The sequence below is a fragment of the Cetorhinus maximus genome, chromosome 23 (assembly GCF_964194155.1).
Source record: "Cetorhinus maximus chromosome 23, sCetMax3.hap1.1, whole genome shotgun sequence".
NCBI classification, from domain to species: domain Eukaryota; kingdom Metazoa; phylum Chordata; class Chondrichthyes; order Lamniformes; family Cetorhinidae; genus Cetorhinus; species Cetorhinus maximus.
This window is the reverse complement of record NC_135901.1, coordinates 55,044,852-55,053,443: the sequence shown is the minus strand read 5'-3', so window position 1 is coordinate 55,053,443 and position 8,592 is coordinate 55,044,852. Positions and strand designations below refer to the sequence as shown.

General features: G+C 44.6%; 1 non-coding gene across 1 annotated transcript; it reads right to left on the bottom strand.

Moving 5' to 3' along the window:
- Positions 1-8,518: 8,518 nt before the first annotated feature.
- On the bottom strand, positions 8,519-8,592 carry trnan-guu (transfer RNA asparagine (anticodon GUU)). Its single transcript has one exon. It is a non-coding gene; the product is annotated as a tRNA-Asn (tRNA).

The following is an 8,592-nucleotide window of genomic DNA, read 5'->3' as shown; positions in this document are numbered from 1 at the left end:
ACTTGCTATGTCCTGTTCACAGTAAGTCCCCTCGTGGAACGAGGAACAGGGCAAAGTTCTGCATGGATGATATTTGATAGACCTGGAAATGTCTGAGATGGAGAACAGAGAATTAAAAGATGCGACATGAAAGCGGCAGAATTTGATGTGTGTCAGTTGCTTTCAGTGATGAAAGTCTGCCGTGGTAATGTGGTAATGATTTTACTGCCGCATGTTTACACTGACACAAATATCACTCCTGACCAATCAATCGCAACTGCTCTTTGAAAGCAGCGCGCCAGGCCGAATGGCCTCTTTGTTTGCTGTAACTGTCTATAATTTTATGTCTCCCAGCATCATTTCCCAGTCATTCCGACATTTTATTACATTCTATGGGAACGTACTTTCTTACATCCTCGCTTTTGAAGTCAAGACACTGAGCAAACTCAAAGTTTTTCTTTAATTCCAGCACAGGGTTTGGAACCAGACCAGTTGAACGACACTTTATTGGTGCCAACCCTTCACTGCAGCTCACCCCTTAAAAACAGTGGCTGTCATTGCCCGAAGATATCATTTATGATAAAATTCTGTAGCAGAAACTTATCTCTGGAGAAAGTATCTGAAAAAGGGCAAATGCGGCGTAGATAAAGCACGTTGCAAGGATTATAGATAACTTTCCACTTAATTTAGAGGTGAGGATTCGGCCCTTTCACCGTGGAAACGATTCCCGGCCAGGCAATGAAGGTTTATTGATCTGGCATAAACTGTTAAAACAGGCCTGATTTACTTATTGATTGAAAACCGAAACGCACAACCGCTTCGACCGAACCAATGGAGTGAGAGTTGAAATTTCACATCAGAGCTGCAAATGGCACACGTGGAACAGCTTCGAGAAGAAATACATTTCCTAATGTCTGATGGATATCAGTTTGGACTATTTGTATTTACAAATTCATTCTCGCGAAGTGTCCATTGCCTTAACCACTCGACCACAAGGACTAGGTGTCTGTTTAAATGTTGCTCAGTGAAAATTTCAATCATTCTCCACTTTGTAGCATATGGACACTCAGCAGCTGAACAGTCTCCACTCAGAAATACAGAAAGAAAATCCCTTTTAAATCTTTTGAACCTGTTTTTATTTTCCCACTATGATTTTAATATGAAGCCACACAACTAAGGTGAATAAAGTGTGGATGGTAAAAATGAGGAACTGAACCACATTGACACACACAGCGGAACACACACACATATACACCTAGAGCGACAAACGTCGAAGGAGATGCAAATACTCAGAAAGAAAGGATGTCACCAAACTGGTTCAGTTTTGCTCCATTTCCATCTCTGGATTAAACAAATCCTTGTAGATGAATGGAAATAAGAAAGCACGGGAGTTTCTGTTTGATTCTATTTACCCGATAACTAATCCTGTTGGCACCTGGTTAAAATAGGGAACAACGAGAACTGCAATCAGCAAACCAACATTGGGGAAACCCCGATGGATGTCAGGAACATCGCCCTCAACACTCGCCAGCGACGAACAGAACTTCCTTAGGGAAAACATGTTCATATCAAATCAGAGACGGCTATAAAGTAAGTCTTTCGGCCCGTCGTGTCTGTGCTGGCTCTCAGGAAGAGCAACTAAACCAATCCACACACCCGCCTTTCCTCCACACCAGTTTCTATCGACATTGTCTCTCCTCGTTCACCCTGTCAAGATAAAGGACCACAACCTGCCCCACTCCCCGTATTAAACTGGAGTTGTCTCTTGTTCACCCAAAGTGAATTCCTAACGTGCCCAAAAGTGGAAAGCAACTGAAAATTTGGGAGCAGTGGGTTTTGGACCCACTCCTCCAGAGACTGGAACCTGAATCCAGCTCTCCAGTTTGGAGAGAAAATAGAAATAGATTGTAGATATCAGCTCAGAAATAATGATGACCTGCTTGATCAGGATAAAGTTCTTTTGTAATTCGATATGAAATCAATTGCATAAATAAATAATGTTTGTATCGAAAACTGTCTGAGGAATCCTAGTCCAACTCTTCATGTCATTATGTCAGGGAAACTTTGTTAACTAAGGCAAACTGTGCATGGATTCTGCAGAAACTCCTTCTTCAAGCGTGAAATGCACAATGATTGAAAGGGGGAAAACTCGGGTTTAAGTAAAGAGAGAAGGAATTTGAGACGAATTGGTTAGCTCTTTAAAAATAGCTGGCACAGATACAATGGGGTGAAAGGCTTCACGTTGTAGTAAAAACAGAAAATGCTGGAAAAACTCAACAGGTCTGACAACACCTGTGGATTGAGAAGCAGAGTTAATGCTTCAAGTCGGCATGACTCTGAAGAAGAAATATATGGACTCAGAACGTTAACTCAGCTTCTCTCTCCACAGATGTTGCCAGACCTGATGAGTTTTTCCCAGAATTTTCTGTTTTTATTTCAGATTTCCAGTATCTACAATATTTTGCTTCCATCTTAGATCTTCTTACTGCGCTGTGCCTTTTGATGATGACATTGTTGATCAGTCTGTCTCCAGCATTCCTAATGAGAACAGCCGAATTCCATTTCTTCAAAACAAAGACCCAAAGTGCTGCTGCATGACGTCACCGTTTAACATTCCAGACAGCTCCATTGGGATCTTTACAGCGCAGGGTTTGTCCAGGGCAGTGGGGGTCACGGTCATTTCACATGTGGCAGAGCAACGGTTTGAAACCGGGTAAGAGCATGATCCAAACTTGCTCATTTAAGTGTGAGTGAATGTTCAATAATTTACATTTGTTGTTAAAAATGAACACATGAGTTCGAATCCTGCTGCCTGAGGATTTATCATTTAAATAGGAAAAAACCTATCCAAACACATTCGTATTTTATTATTAATTTGTTGGCATTCAGGAGGTGGCGTAGTGGCATTGTCATGGTCTGGAAATCCAGAGATAAAAACAAAATACTGTGGATTTAAATAAAAAAAGAAAATGCTGGAAAAATTCAGCATGTCTGGAAAGAGAAACAGAGTTAATGTATTTCCGTATGACCCTTCTTTAAAGTTCTTTGAAAGCAGCACACAGGGCCGAATTGCCTCTTTCTTTACCATAACTTTCTACAATTTGATATTTCCCAACATCACGGTTACTTCTTTCACACTCATTCTGCCATTTTATAATCCCTCTTGCGAGTGGGTTCAAAGCTTAACAACGTGCACAAGGCTGGGAGGAGTCTGCGACTTTGGATAATCGGCACTGTGCACATTCCTTAAATCAATATCTGGGAGAATCAGGAAGATGAGATTCTAGTTTATCTTTACCATGTCACCTGCAAACTCACTATTCCTAAAATCCTTGGGTCCCACATTCCCAGTCCCTGCTTTCCATGGAAAGCTTGGGTTCATGAACTGACTGTACCTGCACCAAGCAGATAATTGACTTGGGAGCTGGATAGGTAGAGGGAGCTGGAGGCGAGGCAGGGACAGGAGCAGAAAGAGATGCGACAAGTGTTTAGAATTTGATGTGTCTCAGTTACTTCCAGTGATGAATGTCTGCTGCGTGTTCCCTTGTCAGTTTCATAGAAGCCGCAGTGGTGTGTTTAGGAAATTGAGCAGCTTGTGGGGCTATTTCATCTCACTGTGAATTTCTTGTTCCAGCTCACAGAAACCGTTGTTGTCATTGACTGAAGAATTGGTTCCATCTAAAATGGAAACATGGATAAAAGCAACGTCGATAAACCAAACTGAAAGCAACTTGACAGCTTCCCTAAAAAGAACAGAAATAAAAATATCTGGAAAAACTCAGCAGGTCTGACAGCATCTGCGAAGAGGAATACAGTTAACGTTTCGAGTCCGTCTGACTCTTCAACAGAACTAAGGAAAAAAGAAGAGAGCTGAAATATAAGCTGTTCTAAGGGGAGTGGTGGTGGTGGTGGGTGGGGGTGGGGGGTGCGGCGGGGGTGGTAGAGCTGGATAGAGGGCTAGGGATAGGTGGAGATTGCCAAAAGATGTCATAGACAAAAGGACAAAGAGATGTTGATGGTGGTGATATTAGCTAAGAAATGTGCTAATAGGTGACATTAAGTGTAGAAATCAAGACGAGCAAGGTACAGATAGCCCTAGTGGGCGTGGGGGGGAAGGGATCCAAATAGGCTAAAAGGTCGAGATAAAACAATGGATGGAAATACATTTAAAAATAATGGAAATAGGTGGGAAAAGAAAAATCTATATAAATTGTTGGTAAAAAAAAGGGGGGATCGGAAACGGGGTAGGGATGGAGGAGAGAGTTCATGATCTAAAGTTGTTGAACTCAATATTCAGTCTGGAAGGCTGTAAAGTGCCTAGTCGGAAGATGAGGTGCTGTTCCTCCAGTTTGCATTGAGCTTCACTGGAACATTGCAGCATGCCAAGGACGGACATGTGGACATGAAAGCAGGGTGGTGTGTTGAAATGGCAAGCGACAGGGAGGTCTGGGTATTGCTTGCGGACAGACCGAAGGTGTTCCGCAAAGCGGTCACCCAGTCTGCGTTTGGTCCCTCCAATGTAGAGGAAACCGCATTGGGAGCAACGAATGCAGTAGACTAAATTGAGGGAAGTGCAAGTGAAATGTTGCTTCACTTGAAAGAAGCATTTGGGCCCTTGGACGGTGAGGAGGGGGGAATTAAAGGGGCAGGTGTTGCACCTTCTGTGGTTGCATGGGACGGTGCCGTGGGAGGGTTTGAGTTGTAGGGGGTGATGGAGGAGAGGACCAGGGTGTCCCGGAGGGTACGATCCCTGCGGAATGCCGCCGGAGGGGGTGAAGGGAAGATCTGTTTGGTGGTGCCATCATGCTGGAGTTGGCGGAAATGGTGGAGGTTGATCCTTTGAATGCGGAGGCTGGTGGGGTGATAAGTGAGGACAAGGCGGACCCTATCAAGGTTCTGGGAGGGAGAGGAAGGTGTGAGGGCAGATGGGCGGGAGTTGGGCCGGACACGGTCAACCATTGTGGGTGGAAAACCTCGATTAAGGAAGAAGGAAGACATGTCAAATGAACTGTTTTTGAAAGTGGCATCATCAGAACAGATGCGACGGAGATGAAGGAACTGAGAGAATGGGATGGAGTCCTTACAGGAAGCTGCGTGTGAGGAGCTGTAGTCAAGGTAGCTGTGGGATTCGGTAGGCTTGTAATGAATATTGGTGGACAGTCTATCACCATTAATTGAAACAGAGAGGTCAAGGAAGGGAAGGGAATTGTCAGGAATGAACCATGTGAAAATGATGGAGGGTTGGAAATTGGAAGCAAAATTAATAAATTTTTCCAGGTCCAGACGAGAGCATGAAGCAGCACCGAAGCAATCATCGATGTACCGGAGAAAGAGTTGTGGGAGGGGGCCGGAGTAGGACTGGAACAGGGAATGTTCCACATACCCCATAAAGAGACAGGCATAATGGGGCCCATGCGGGTACCCATAGACACACCTTTTATTTGGAGGAAGTGAGAAGAGTTTAAGGAGAAATTGTTCAGTGTGAGAACAAGTTCAGACAGACGGAGGGGAGTAGTGGTGGATGGACATTTTTCGGGCTTCTGTACGAGGAAGAAGCGGAGAGCCCTCAGACCATCCCGGTGGGGGATGGAGGTGTTGAGGGATTGGACGTCCATGGTGAAGAGGAGGCGGTTGGGGCCAGAGAACTGTAAATTGTTGATAAGATGTCGGGTGTCAGAGGAATCGCGGATGTAGGTGGGGAGGGACTGGACAAGGGGAGAGAGAATGGAGTCAAGATAACGAGAAATGAGTTCCGTGGGGCAGGAACAGGCTGACACGATTGGTCTGCCGGAACAGTCCTGTTTGTGGATTTTGGTAGGAGGTAGAAGCGGGCCGTCCAAGGCTGGGAGACTATGAGGTTGGAAGCTGTGGAAGGAAGATCTCCAGAGGAGATGAGGTCAGTAACAGTCCTGGAAACAATGGCTTGATGTTCAGTGGTGGGGACATGGTCCAGGGAGAGGTAGGAGGAAGTGTCTGTGAGTTGACGCTCAGCCTCTTCGAGGTAGAGGTCAGTGCGCCAGACAACAACAGCACCACCCTTGTCAGCAGGTTTGATGACAATGTCAGGGTTGAACCTGAGAGAACGGAGTGCAGCAAGTTCAGAGAGAGACAGGTTAGAGTGGGTGAAAGGAACAGAGAAATTGAAATGATAGCTTCCCCGATGGTCTAGTGGTCAGGATTCGGCACTTTATCAGCATTAGCCTGGGTTCGATTCCCAATCAGGGAATGTAGATTTTTTTATCTTGTTAAAATGAGTATTAATTATTTATTGATGAAATAAATTTAACAGCTCCACCAGAATCAGTGGGGTGATAGTTGATGTTTCGCCACAGAGTTGGAAATGTCATATTTGGATAAGTCTAGAACAAAGACAGAAGCGGAGTGAAAGAAGGACAAGAGAAGGGCTGGGTGTAAAGCGCTGACCACAGAGATGGTGGCGCCAGGAAAAATATGAGTGGGAGAAGGGCAAATTTTGCTGCCTACTGTTTGCACTGACATAAATATCACTCCTGATGGATCAACCAATCACAACTGCTCTTTGACAGCAGCACGCCAGGCCGAATGGTCTCTTTCTGTGCTGCAACTTTCTATAATTTTATGTTTCCCAACAGCACGAGTCATTCTTCCATTTTATAATCCACTCGAGCGAGATGTACTTTCTTAACTTGTATTCGGCTCGTTTGAAACCAAAACACGGAGCAAATTCAGCGAGATTTCTTGTCATTTCCAGCACGAGATTTGTCACGAGACTAATTGAGCGACACATTAATGGTGCCAATCCTTCACTGGAGCTCACCGCGTCCAAAGAGCACTGTTATCATCTGCCTGTTTATAACTTCTTGCAGTACATCTGCTGAACTATATAAGCTTATCACAGCTCTGCTTTCTTCACATTGAAATCCAATGTGAAAATATGAGCATTTTCAAAGCTGAACAACGTAGACAAGACTGGAAGGGAAGTGTGATTGTGCACTGTGCACATTCCTGTAATTGGTATCTGGGAGAATCAGGAAGATCCTGGTGTCTCTGTCCACTGCTATCTGTAAACCGATCACGTTCTGTTTTACGTTCGCACTATCTGACTGTGTTTGCATCAAGCAGCTAATTGACCTGGACGGGCAGAAAGAGCTGGAGGCGAATATCTGTCCTGCACAAGTTTCACAGCTAATTCAACAACCCCGCCTTTTCTCCACAGCCGTTTATATTTTATTGTCTCTCAGTATTTCTGTTAAAGTGAAACACCACACAGACCTGCTTTAACTGTGACCTGCCACTTTTTCGACCAATCAGGCAATTTTAGCAGCAGTGGAAGTGGTATTTGAAACCAAGCTTCATTATTACTGCCCATCGCCTTGCCTAGCATTGCTACTCAAATAGAACAGAATCAAAGCAGCAACAATACGTCATAAGGCCCCACAAGCCTCCTCCGTCACTTTATAAGATCATGGCGAATCTCCAGCCTCAACACCAAATTCCCACCCGATCCCTATCGCCCTTCATTCCCTTAGAGTCCAAAAATCAGGAGAATTTTTAGATGTTTTTTCTTCCATTGATCCGAGAGTTCTGTGGACACCTGGTTGAAATCAGCAATATTAAGAAGAACATTCGGTAAGATTGGAACTTTCCTTGGGAATCCCCAGTGGATTTTAAAAGCATCGTTTTCACCACTCAGCCACAATGATTGACCAAGGCCCCAGTGCTTTCCACTCAATCATCAATAACATCATTCACAGCTTCCGCTTCTCAGCTGCACCTCCTTCCAATCATTGTGATCCATTTTCCTCAGGATTTGTTCCTGGATTCAATATTTCGCTGCTTTGTGTCATCATTTTGAAAACAGATCCGCTTCAATATCCAACACAATTTGAATTGCAAACCTGAAGGACATCAATGGAAAACAAGTCACTCGGAAACACAAATCCCATGGTGCTCATTTTCAGATTCACAACAGTCAGCTTTTCAATAAAATGAAGGAATTTGACAGTGAAACGATTTAGAAAGTTTGTGTGACTTTTACTTCTGACTCACTCACTCGGGTATTCTGTAAAAGCTGCTCCGAGGTTTTGTGACCGGGATATAATGTACCTGAGTTTTCCTGAGCCTGTGCTCGGTGTATTGGGAGGTTTGGCCTGGGTTGGGGTATCTCGCGTCCCAGGTATGGGCAGTAACCCGCTGATTGAAGCTGCAGTCGCCGCTTTCTGCTGGCAGCGGGTGATTGGAGAGTGCGGGGCCGGAATATTGCTGCTTTTCTGCTTTTCCCTGTCTCACTCACCGTGGAGCTGTGGAAGAGAGAATAATTCATGGGTTTGTTTGAATCCAATAACTTCATACATTTCCAGTGTGTTGGATATCAGTGCATGGTAGGTCTAAATGTTTTCTCATTATATTTGAAATGAATATTCGAAAAAAAGCCGCTTACTTGGGAGCTCCCTGGATAACATTGGAGCCGGCAACATTTCCGGGGTGTTGGCATTCAGCTCAAGTAGCCAATGACAACCGGGAACTGAGTGACAATGAATGCTGAAAAAAGGGGAAGTTTCGTCCCTGGGTGGTCTCGAACCACCATCCTTTCGGTTAACAGCCGAACACGCTGACCAATTGCGCCACAGAGAC